This window comes from Phocoena phocoena, chromosome 8, assembly GCF_963924675.1.
Source record: "Phocoena phocoena chromosome 8, mPhoPho1.1, whole genome shotgun sequence".
NCBI classification, from domain to species: domain Eukaryota; kingdom Metazoa; phylum Chordata; class Mammalia; order Artiodactyla; family Phocoenidae; genus Phocoena; species Phocoena phocoena.
The window spans coordinates 21713618-21727576 of NC_089226.1; positions in this window are offsets into that span (position 1 = coordinate 21713618).

The following is a 13959-nucleotide window of genomic DNA, read 5'->3' on the forward strand; positions in this document are numbered from 1 at the left end:
TGGCTTCACAGCGAATGCTATCAAATATTTAGAGAAGAGATAAGACCTACCCTTCTCAAACTCTTTCAAAATGTAGCAGAGGGAGGAACATTCCCAAACTCATTCTACGAGGCCACAATCACCCTGACACCAAAAGCAGACAAATATGTCTCAAAGAAAGAAAACTACAGGCCAAAATCACTGATGAACATAGATGAAAAAATCGTCAACAAAATACTAGCAAACAAAATCCAACAGCACATTGAAAGGATCATACAACATGATCAACTGGGATTTATCCCAAGAATGCAAGGATTCTTCAATATACGCAAATCAATCAATGTGATAAACCATGTTAACAAAGTGAAGGAGAAAAACCATATGATCATCTCAATAGATGCAGAGAAAGCTTTCAACAAAATTCAACAGCCATTTATGATAAAAACCCTGCAGAAAGTAGGCATAGAGGGAACTTGCCTCAACATAATAAAGTCCATATATGACAAACCTACAGACAACATTGTCCTCAATAGTGAAAAACTGAAACCATTTCCACTAAGGTCAGAACAAGACAAGTTTGCCCACTCTCACCACTTTTATTCAACATAGTTTTGGAAGTTTTAGCCACAGCAATCAGAGAAGGAAAATAAATAAAACAATCCAAATGTGAAAAGAAGCAAAGATGTCACTGTTTGCAAATGACATGATATTATACATAGAGAATCCTAAAGATGCTACCAGAAAACTACTAGAGCTAATCAATGAATTTGGTAACGTAGCAGGATACAAAATTAATGCACAGAAATCTCTTGCATTCCTATACACTAATGATGAAAATCTGAAAGTGAAATTAAGATAACATTTATCTTAATTTCACTTTATTAAGATAACAAAGATAAAATTAAGATAACACTCCCATTTACCATTGCAACAAAAAGAATAAAATACCTAGGAATAAACTACCTAGGGAGACAAGAGACCTGTAAGCAGAAAATTATGACACTGATGAAAGAAATTAAAGATGTTACAAACAGATCGAGAGATATACCATGTTCTTGGATTGGAAGAATCAACATTGTGAAAATGACTATACTACTCAAAGCAATCTACAGATTCAATGCAATCCTTATCAAACTACCACTGGCATTTTTCACAGAACTGGAGCCAAAACTTTCACAGTTTGCATGGAAACACAAAAGACCCCGAATAACCAAAGCTATCTTGAGAAAGAAAAATGGAGCTGGAGGAATCAGGCTTCCTGACTTCAGACTATACTACAAAGCTACAGTAATCAAGACAGTATGGTACTGGCACAAAAACAGAAATATAGATCAATGGAACAGGATAGAAAGCCCAGAGATAAACCCACACACATATGGTCACCTTATCTTTGATAAAGGAGGCAGGAATATACAGTGTAGAAAAGACAGTCCCTTCAATAACTGGTGCTGGGACAACTGGACATCTACATGTAAAAGAATGAAATTAGAACACTCCCTAACACCATGCACAAAAATAAACTCAAAATGGACTAAACACCTAAATGTAAGGCTAGACACTATCAAATTCTTAGAGGAAAACATAGACAGAACACTCTATGACATAAATCACAGGAAGATCCTTTATTGACCCAACTCCTTGAGAAATGCAAATAAAAACAAAAATAAATAAATGGGACCTAAGAAACCTAAAAGCTTTTGCACACAAAAGGAAATCATAAACAAGACAAAAAGACAACACTCAGAATGGGAGAAAATGTTGGCTAATGAAGCAACTGACAAAGGAGTAATCTCCAAAATTTACAAGCAGCTCAATATCAGAAAAACAAACATCCCACTCCAAAAATAGGCAGAACAACTAAATAGACATTTATCCAGAGAAGATATATGATTGCCAGCAAACACTTGAAAGAATGCTCAACATCATTAATCAGTAGAGAAATGCGAATCAAAACTACAATGAGATATCATCTCACACCCGTCAGAATGGCCATAATCAAAAAATCTGAAAACAATAAATGCTGGAGAGGGTGTGGAGAAAAGGGAACCCTCTTGCACTGTTGGTGGGAATGTAACTTGATACAGCCACTCTGGAGAACAGTATGGAGGTTCCTTAAAAAACTACAAATAGGACTACCATATGACCCAGCAATCCCACTATGGGGCATATATCCTGAGAAAACCATAATTCAAAAAGAGTCATGTACCACAATGTTCATTGCAGCTCTATTTACAATAGCCATGACATGGATGCAACTTAAGTGTCCATCAACAGATAAATGGATAAAGATGTGGTACATATATACAATGGAATATTACTCTGCCATAAAAAGAAATGAAATTGAGTTATATGTAGTGAGGTGGTGGACCTATAGTTTGTCATACAGAGTGAAGTTAGTCAGATAGAGAAAAACAAATACCGTATGGTAACACATATATATGGAATCTAAATAACAAACAAAACAATATGGTCATGAAGAACCTATGCACAAGACATGAATAAAGACGCAGACCTACTAGAGAATGGACTTGAGGATACGATGAGGGGGAAGGGTAAGCTGGGGACAAAGTGAGAGAATGGCATGGGCATATATACACTACCAAATTTAAAATTTATAGCTAGTGGGAAGCAGCAACATAGCACAGGGAGATCAGCTCAGTGCTTTGTGATCAGCTAGAGGGGTGGGTTAAGGAGGGTGGGAGGGAGGGAGATGCAAGAGGGAAGAGATATGGGGATATATGTATATGTATAACTGATTCACTTTGTTATAAAGCAGAAACTAAGACACTATTGTGAAGCAATTATACTCCAATAAAGATGTTACAAAAAAAAACCAAACAAACCCCCCAAAACAAAAACAAACAAACAAAAAAAGTGGAAAACAAAACCATAAAAGTGTAAGAAGAAAATAAAGTGACTTTTTCTTTATGATCTTGCTGTGTGCAATATTTTTCTAAGAAAGAATCCAAAGGCCTAAACTATAAAAGACAAGACATGGATTTACCTAAAGTAAAAGCTAATACATTTTTACATCCAGAAAACCTGAACAGTATACAAAACCCCTCAAGTTTCCCCTTTGTAGTCACATCCACTTCCTTTCTGCCCCTATCCCCTACTTAACCCCTGGAAAACACTAGTATTTTATGCCTTATTATAATTTTGTCATTTCAAGATTTTTATATACATGGAACTGTACAGGTTGTAACCCTTTTGAATTGGCTGTTTTTGCTCAACATCATTTTCTGGAGATTCATAAAGGCTATTGCACATATCAATAATTCATTTTTATTGCTGAGTAGTATTCCATAGTATGGATATACCATACTTTGTTCAATTATTCACCCATTAAAGACATCTGTATTGTTTTCATTTTTTGGCTATTACAAATAAAGCTACTACAAAGTTTTATGGACAGGTTTTTCTGTAGGCATATGTCTAAATTTCTCTGGAATAAATTGCCAGGAGTGCAATCTCTGGGTTGTATGGTAGTTTCATATTTAGGTTTTAAAGAAAATGCCAAGCTGTTTTCCAGGGTGTCTGTATCATTTTGCTTTCCCAGCAATAATCCATGAGTGATCTAGTTTCTTTGCAATCTCTCCCGATTTTGTATTATCACTTTTTTTTTATGTCAGTCATTCTGATAGGTGTGCAGTTATATCTCATTTTGATTTAACTTTGTTTTCACTCAATGGCTAATGACGTTAACATCTTTTCATGTGCTTATTTATCATTTGTGTATATTCTTCAGTGAATGTCTTTTACCCATTAGGTCATTGGATTGTTTCTGGTTTTTCCACTGTTTAGTTTTGAGAATCCTTTATATATTCTAGGTACTAGTCCTTTGTTAGTTATGTGCTTTGCAAGTGTTTTCTCTCATTCTAGCTTGCCTTTCATTGTCACAGAGTAAATGTTTTAATTTTGATGAAATTCAGTTTATCATTTTTTCTTTATGGGTCATCCTTTTGGTATCAAGTCAAAGAAATCATTGCCTAGCCCTAGACCCTGAAGATGTTTTCCAAATTTTCTCCTCCACTTTGATTTTGGCATATTTATCTTTGTTTTTTTCTGTGACTTTCTGAACTTATTTATTAGTTCTAGATGATTTCTGTAGATTCCTTGGGATTTTCATATATACAATCTTGTCATTTGCAAATAGGGACAGTTTTGTTTTCTTTTAACTTTTAATTTTATATTATAGTTGATTAACAATGTTGTGTTAGTTTCAGGTGTACCACAAACTGATTCAGTTATACATATACAGGTACCTATTCTTTTTCAAATTATTTTCCCATTTAGGTTGTTACATAATGTCAAGCAGAGTTCCCTGTGCTATACAGTAGGTCCTTGTTGGTTATCCAATTTAAATAGAGCAGTGTGGTTACCAGGCCAGAAGCGTGGGGGAAAGGAATAGTTAGGGAGTTTGAGATTGATATGTGCACACTGCTTTCTTCTTTTCTGAACTATATGCCTTTTAGTTCCTTTCTTGTCTTGTTGTTCTTTTCTTTTCAATATTGTTAAACTGTGTTTTCTAATATTTTATTAAGGATATTTTAATCTATACTTCTGAGGTAGATTGGTCTATCGTTTTCTTTTTATATCTACTGTTTATGTTTGGTTTTCTTATTAGGATAAGACTAGTTTCGTAAGATGAAATGGGAAGTGTTTCCTCTTCTATTTTCTGTAAGAAATTGTGTAGAACTGATGTTAATTCTTTAATTATTTGGTAGAATTCTCCAGTAACATCATCTGTGCTTGAAGATTTTATTTTTGAGAATTTTAAAATTATAAATTCAATTTCCTTAATAGTAACAGAGCTATTCAAATGACCTATTTCATGCTGGGTGAATAATGATAGTTTGTATTTTTTAAGGCATTAGTCCATTTCATCTAAGTTGTCAAATTTATGGGTGTAAAGCTATTCATAATATTACTTTATTATCTTTTCAATGACTACAGAGTCTGTAGTGATATTCTTTGTTTTATTCCTGACAGCAGTAATTTGTGTATTTTTTTTCTCTTTCATTCTTTCTTTGTTAGTCTTTTTAAAAATAATTTTTACTGGAGTAGAGTTGATTTAGAATGTTGTGTTAGTTTCAGGTGTATAGCAAAGTGAATCAGTTTTACATATACATATGTCCACTCTTTTTTAGTCTTGCTAAAGGTTTGTCAACTTCATTGGTATTTTCAAAGAACTAGCACTTCCTTCTCATTGACTTTCTTTACTGTTTCTGTTTTCAATTCCATTGATTTCTGCTCTTCATTATTTCTTTCTGTCTGCATACATTGGATTTATTTTGTTCTTCTTTTTTCTAGGTTCTTGAGGTGGGGGTTTAGATTGTTAATTTGAGACTTTTTCTCTTTATATGCATTTTAGTGCTATAAATTTTCTCCTTAGCATAGATTTATCTGTTTCCTACAAATTTCAATATAATTTATTTTTATTTATTTTTCTTACTTCTCTTGACATTCCCTTTTGACCTATGAATTATTTAGAAATGTATTATTTAGTTTCTAAGTGTTTAGATATTTTCTTGTTTCCTTCTGTTATTGATTTCTAGTTTGTTTCATTTGTGGACAGAGAATACTCTGATTTTAATTCTATTATATTTGTTGATATTTGTTTTATGGCTCAGGTTATGGTCTACTGTACTGCATATTTCATAGTTTTCAACTACAATTATAGACTTATCTATTTCTCCTTTCAGTTCTATCAGTTTTGCTTCACATATTTCACAGGTCTGTTGGCTAGTGCACACACATTTTGCTGTGTCTTCTTGGTAGATTGGTAGACCATTTGCATTTAAAGTAAATATCAATATATTGGGCTTAAATCTGCCATTGTAGTTTTTCTTTTGTGTTCTATCTTTTTAAAAATTTTTCTATTTTCTTTTTTCTTCCTTTCTGTGGATTTCTTGAATATTTTTATGAATTTTATTTTAATTTATATATAGTATTTTTATGATATCTTTGTGTATATCTTTTTAGTGGTTGCTATAGTTATTACATTAATATATCAGAGTATACTGTGTTGTCATTTTATCAGTTTGAATGTAGGACAGGAAACTTTCCTTCCTTTAGGTCCATTTCTCCTTCCTAATTTATAATATAATTGTCTTTTTCATTTAGAATTACATCAGATAGTGTTATAATTTTTGTTTCCATCATCAAACATAACTTATAAAACTCAAGAAGAGAGGGAAAGTCTATTATGTTTACTCATATTTTAGCTTACCATGTTTTTTCTTCCTTCTTGATATTCAAAAATTATTTCTTTCATTGTTTCCTTTCTGTTTAGAGAATTTCCCTTAGACATTCTTTAGGATATATCTGCTGGCAAAAAGTTCTCTTTGATTTCTTTCATCTGAGAATATCTAGACTTCCCCTTCATTCTTTTTTTTTTTTTTTCCCCTTCATTCCTGAAGGATATTTTTGGTGGAGATTGAATTATGGATTGACAGGCTTTCTGTTTAGCACTTGAAAAAAAATATTTGGTCACTTCCTTCTGGCCTCCATGATTTCTGATGAGAAATCCACTGACATTCAAATTGTCTTCTGGGCTTTTCTGAATGCTTTTGAGATTTTTTTTTTTTGTCTTTAATTTTTAGAAGTTTAATTATGTGTATTGGTATGGAGTTTTTTAGGTTTATCATGTTTGATGTTTGCTCAGCTTCTTAAATTTGTACACTTATATTTATTTGCCAAATTTGTGGATATTTCAGCCATACCCTCTTTCTCCTTACTTTCTGAGGATTCAGTAACATGAACGTTAGATCTTTTGTTATAGTCTCATAAGTCCCTGAAGCTCTGTTCACTTTTTTCCAGTCTACTTTCTTTCTGTTTTTCAGATTGGATAATTTCTACTTTTCTATTATATCTTCTAGGTCACTGATTTCTTTTCTCTGTCTCTTCCATCCTAATGTTGAATGCATCTATTGAACATTTTACTACAGTTATTGTATTTTCCATTTGGTTCTTCTTTATATTTTCTATTACCTTGATGAGACTTTCAGCTTATTTGCTGAGGCCTCCTACTTTTAAAAAATTCTTTCCCAAGAGTGTTCAAAATTGCTCATAGAATCATTTTTATAATAGCTGCTTTAAATAGTTCTAAATTCTCTGTCATATCAGTGTTGACATTTATTGATTGTCTTTTCTCATTAGTTTGAGATATTTTTCGTTCTTGGTATAAGTGATTGAAACCTGGACATTTTCATATTGTGTCATGAGACTATGAATCTTATTTAAACTTTCTGTTTTTGCTGGTTTTCTCTGACACTGCTCTAACAAAAGAAGGTTGGAGGGACACCACCTCATTACTGATGGGTAGGGGTGGGAATTCCAATTCCCCATGTGTTCTCCACTAACACTGTGATGCAGGTGGCCTTGTTATTGCTGGGTAATAATGAAAGTGTTGGCTCCGACTTGACGTTTTCTGATATCACCCTGGAGGTGTTATTGGGACACCTCATTACAGCCTTACAAGGGTGGAGGTCTAGCCTTCCTACTCACTCTTGTCTGCTATGTGTGGAGATGATGTTTAGCTGGAGTAGTGCAGTTATTCTCAAAAAGTTTTTTCTTGCTCAGCTGTCTTTTTCCTCGTTCTTTGGTTACAGGGATTAAGCTTTTGTCAGGGCCATTTATCTTTGTTTGTTGCCATTTCCCAGTTTCCAGTTTCTTCAACTCCAAATCTGGAGTATATGAGGCAAAAAGAAAGCCCAGGGAACACACCACTGTGTCTTCCTTTGTATTGCAAGATTCCTAGCTCATCAGCCTTCTTCTCTTTACCTTTCAGAGTGTTATTATGCCTGATTTACACATAATGTCCAGGGATTTTAGTTGTATTTAGTGAGAGGAATATTAAATTGACACTGTATTCCCAGATGTGGAAGTCCCAATATTGTTTTCATTCATATCTATTTTAGGGGGTGACCTTAGAAGTCTTTCAGAAACTTGAGTTGCACATGCATTATCTCATTTATTCTTACAGCAGAACTATAATAGAGGTAATGTCTTTTAAGTGAGAGATGAAAGCTCAGAGAGATTAAGCAAATTGTCCAAGGTTATACAACTAATAACTGATAGACCAAAATTCTAACCCTGGTCTCTTTAAGAGAGGAACCAACAAAATGTCTGTAGTCTCTGTCTCTGGCACTTTGTTTATCTTTGCTAACTTTTACTAAATACTCAAATATATAATAGGAGGTTAGGTATGGGATGTGTGTGTGTGTGTGTGTGTGTGTGTGTGTGTGTGTGTGTAAGTATGTAAAGCAAAGATTCCCATCAGTTGGTAATGTGAGGGACAGCATTAGTATGTAAGAGCCTAAGAGATAGAGGTTCCAGGAGAACCTGGTCTCCCAAGAATTTACACAGACCTTGAAATTGGAAGTGGTTGGGGTGGGTTCAAGACATTTTTATTTACCTAGAGCTTAAGTGCACTCCACTTTACTCAGGTGTACTCTGATTCTATAAAATACATGACAATGAGACTGTAAAGCTATATCTAGGACTAAGGGAGCTAAACAATTTGGTGATCATTTCACACTCTAAAGGACAGAACAACTTGTCCAGGTCACTCCCAGCAATGTTTAAAGTGAAGAAAAGAACTCACACCTGATTCACAGATGCTTCCACTATAAAGGATAGACTCAGTATTTCTTCTGCTGCTCAAGGGTAAAAGATATGGAAAATATGCGGCCTGCATAAATAGAAGAAAATGTACTGCTTCCTATTAGTCAGCAACATATCTCTTTTTAACTAAAAACAAAATGATTAGGTCTGATGACCTAGACTTCTCTAGAATAGATAAATTCTATATGCTCAGGAAGAAATGTGAGTCAGGATGAATTTATTTAGATTATTCACTCACCATTTCATTGTGTATGATTTCTTCTAGAATCCTTACAATGTTTCAAGTAAGCATGACTTTGGAATCTGTCTAATCCTAGCCCACTGGGAGCAAGTTACCTTTCTCCATTACTCAACCTACTTTTCCAGTGTGCAAATAAGTCCTATGGACATGAGTCCCATAAGCATTGATGGTAAGTTGCCAAAGGTCAAAGGCTAAATTTTGCTCAGGAAAGCCACCTTCTGAGGGTCTTTGTCCTTTTTGAACAGAGAGTGACCTTTGGTTTCTTGCTGTTCTCAGACCTTTCACAATATCATATTTTATCACTGGCTCTAACACCCCAGTGTTACTTGATAAAGTACATATTGCAAATAACAAATTAATAAGGCAAAAGGAGATTTTATTCATTGAATTACTGAGTTTCACATTGTAATGTAGTTGTTTTTGATATTTTCACTGAAAAGAAGCATTGGAACTGACAGACTCAAACTTCTGGAATTTATTTAAAAGTTTTAATGATCTTGCTTTAGGATGAGATATGCATTCTGATTTTCAGCTCTTGTCCCTTTCAGAGTGACCGAATTTAAAGGGAAATATCAGATGGCACAGGCCCTGCAGAAGTACTCTGTAGGTAGCACCTGAAACTATCACTCCTGTCTCAATCCTGTAATAAAGGAACAGGACATGTCCTTTTAGGAAGAGACTCAAAGAAAAGGGGGTGGGGGAGAGTCTGTGCTATGCCCAGTGTAGTAGGAAGAAATTTCTCTTTAGTTTTGAATGTGCCTTTAAAATGTCTTTTCGGGGCTTCCCTGGTGGCGCGGTGGTTGGGAGTCCGCCTGCCGATGCAGGGGACACGGGTTCGTGCCTCGGTCTGGGAAGATCCCACATGCCGCGGAGCGGCTGGGCCCGTGAGCGATGGCTGCTCAGCCTGCGCGTCCAGAGCCTGTGCTCCGCAACGGGAGAGGCCACAACAGTGAGAGGCCCGCATACAGCAAAAAAAATAAAAATAAAATGTCTTTTCACTTATGGCTGATTTCCTTAGCTTCTGGCCCTCAAATCTACTGAAAACCATCAACAGTATACTAGAGTAATTGTGTTCTTCATTTCCAGGCACTCACAGTGAAAAGAAAATGTCTGTTTGACTCAAGAATAACTTTAATGAAGTAGTAAAAATAATTACTTTGTAGATAATAAATTATTAAGAAATCAACTAATTATTTTATAATAAAATTGTGATTTATAAAGTAATAATGCATTGTAAAATACTTTTAATAAGTTAATAAATTATTAAAAATAATTTGACCCTGATTACCCATCTTTATATTACTCTGTGTTGTGAAATAGGAAGTGTATGTAAAGGAATTTTGATGCACACCAGAGTAAAACAGTTGACTCAAGATAAAGTACCTGTGTAATTACTTGCATAGTGAGCAAAACTTGCCTTTTTTTCATGAAATACCATTTCCACTTGGAAGAATGACTGATGGACAAACTGTCATTATTCAGACGGGTATTTTCTCAAAATGAGCCCACTGAACCTATTATTTCAAGGAAAACAATGGGAAGCAAGCACTGCCAATGATAAAATCTGTAACTTTCAAGCAAAAATTAGAAACTCATTTTTTCTACCACAAGCTTGACAGCTTCCCAATATTTAAAGACTTTTCTCATGAGGTTGGTGATGATATGACCAGATCGAAGTTTTATATATTATATAGTGAAATGTTTTTAACTTTTTGAAGGTCTGCATAACTCAGTGAACCAATATTTTAGAAATGATTGAAATATGATATTAAAATACCATGGGTGGTTAAAAAGTCCATTTAAAATGCAAGACTGGCCAGTAAATATTAACATAACAAGGTAAGGAAATTTCATTGACATGCTTCAGATTCCACACTGCAACCAAGAAGCTACCCCATGTCCAGTGGTTCTTTTTCCCACCACATATCTGTGTGAGGCCACTTTTATTCATATTAACATATCACAACCAATTGAATGCAATACCAAATATGGGGGTGGGGAGACCTTCAAAATGGCGGAGAAGTAAGACGTGAAGATCATCTTCTTCCCCCCATATATATCAGAAATACATCTACATGTGGAACAACTCCTACAGAACACTTACTGAACGCTGGCAGAAGACTTCAGACTTCCCAAAAGGCAAGAAACTCCCCATGTACCTGGGTAGGGCAAAAGAAAAAAGAAAAAACAGAGACAAAAGAATAGGGATGGGACCTGCACCTCTGGGAGGGAGCTGAGAAGGAGGAAAAGTTTCCACACACTAGGAAGCCCCTTCACTGGTGGAGACAGTGGGTAGTGCTGGGGAAGCTTCAGAGCCACAGAGGAAAAGGCAGGAACAGGGGTGCAGAGGGCAAAGTAGAGAGATTCCTGCACAGAGGATCGGTGCCGACCAGCACTCACCAGCCTGAGAGGCTTGTCTGCTCACCCGTCAGGGTGGGTGGGGGCTGGAAGATAAGGCTTCAGCTTCTGAGTTCAGATCCTAGGCAGAGGAGTGGGGTTGGCTGTGTGAACACAGCCTGAAGGGGGCTAGTGAGCCACAGCTAGCCGGGAGGGAGTCCAGGAAAAATTCTGGAACTGCATAAGAGGCAAGACATCATTGTTTCAGGGTGCGTGAACAGAGGTGATTCAGAGCACCACCTAAATGATTTCCAGAGACAGGAGGGAGACGCGCCTATCAGCGTGGACACCAGAGATGGGCATGAAATGCTAAGGCTGCTGCTGCAGCCACCAAGAAGCCTGTGTGCAAGCACAGGTCACTATCCACACCTCCACTACTGGGAGACTGTGCAGCCTGCCACTGCCAGGATTCTGTGATCCAGGGACAACTTCCCCAGGAGAACACACGGTGCGCCTCAGGCTATTACAACATCATGCTAGCCTCTGCCGCTGCAGGCTCACCCCATATTCCGTACCCCTCCCTCCCCCGAGCCTGAGTGAGCCAGAGCCACCTAATCAGCTGCCACTTTAACCCCATCCTGTCTGGGCAAAGAGATGCCCTCAGGTGACCTACATGCAGAGGCAGGGCCAAATCCAAAGCTGAACCCCAGGAGCTGTGTGAAAATAAAAAGGAAATTTTCCCAACAGCCTCAGAAGCAGCAGATTAAACCTCCACAATCAACTTGATGTACCCTGCATCTCTAGAATATCTGAATAGACAGCGAATCATCCCAAAATTGAGGCGGTGGACTTTGGGAGCAACTGTAGACACGGGGTTTGCTTTCTGCATGTAATTTGTTTCTAGTTTTATGTTTATCTTAGTTTAGTATTTAGAGTTTATTATCATTGTTATATTTGTTTATTGATTTGGTTGCTCTCTTCATTTATATATATATATATATTTTTTTCCTTTTTCCCTTTTTGTGAGGGTGTGTGTGCTTCTTTCTGTGAGTTTGTCTGTATAGCTTTACTTTTACCATTTGTCCTAGGTTCTGTCTGTCCACTTTTTTGGTATATTTTTTAGTATAGTTTTTAGCTCTTGTTATCATTGGTGAATTTGCTTTTTGGTTTGATTGCTCTCTTCTTTTTTTCTTTTTATTACTTTATAATATTTATTTTAATATATTTTTTATTTTCTATTTTAATAACTTTAAGTCATTTCATTTATTTATTTTTTCTTTCTTTCTTTTTTCTCCATTTTATTCTCAGCCATGTGGCAGACAGGGTCTTTGTGCTCTGGCTGGGTGTCAGGACTGTGCCTCTGAGGTGGAAGAGCTGAGTTCAGGACATTGGTCAACCAGAGACCTCCTGACTCCATGTAATATAAAATGGTAAAACTCTCCCAGAGATCTCCAGCTCAACCCTAAGACCCAGCTCTACTCAGCAACCATCAAGCTACAGTGCTGGACACCCTATGGCAAATAACTAGAAAGACAGAAACACAACCCCACCTATTAGCAGAGAGGCTGCCTCAAATCATAATAAAGCCACAGACACCATAAAGCACACCACCCGATGTGGTCCTGCCCACCAGAAAGACAAAATCCAGTCTCATCCACCAGAACACAGACACCAGTCCCCTCAACCAGGATACCTATACACCCACTGAAACAACTTTAGCCACTGAGGGCAGACAACAAATACAACGGGAACTACAAACCTACAGACCATGAAAAGGAGATCACAAACACAGTAAGTTAAACAAAATGAGAGGACACAGAAACACACAGCAGATGAAGGAACAAGGCAAACACCCACCAGATTGAACAAATGAAGAGAAAATAGGCAGTCAACCCGAAAAATAATTCAGAGTAATGATAGTAAAGATGACCCAAAATCTTGGAAATAAAATGGAGAAAATATAAGAAATGTTTAACAAGGACCTAGAAGAACTAAATAGCAAACAAACAGTGATGAACAACACAATAAATGAAATTAAAACTTCTCTAAAATGGAACAATAGCAGAATAACTGAGGCAGAAGAATGGATAAGTGACCTGGAAGATAAAATAGTGGAAATAACTACTGCAGAGCAGAATAAGGAAAAAAGAATGAAAAGAATTGAGGACAGTCTCAGAGACCTCTGGGACAACATTAAGTGCACCAACATTCAAATTATAGGGGTCCCAGAAGAAGAAGAGAAAAAGAAAGGGACTGAGAAAATATTTGAAGAGATTATAGTTGAAAACTTCCCCAATATGGGAAAGGAAATAGTTAATCAAGTCCAAGAAGCACAGAGAGTCCCATACAGCATAAAGCCAAGGAGAAACATGCCAAGAAACATATTAATCAAAATATCAAAAATTAAATACAAAGAAAACATATTAAAAGCAGCAAGGGAAAAACAACAAATAACACACAAGGGAATCCCCATAAGGTTAATAGCTGATTTGTCAGCAGAAATTCTGCAAGCCAGAAGGGAGTGGCAGGACACATATAAAGTGATGAAGTGGAAAAACTGACAACCAAGATTACTCTACCCAGCAAGGATCTCATTTCATATTTGATGGAGAAATTAAAAGCTTTACAGAAAAGCAAAAGCTAAGAGAATTGAGCACCACCAACCCAGCTTTACAACAAATGCTACAGGAACTTCTCTAGGCAGGAAACACAAGAGAAGGAAAAGACCTACAATAACAAACCCAAAACAATTAAGAAAATGGTAATAGGAACAT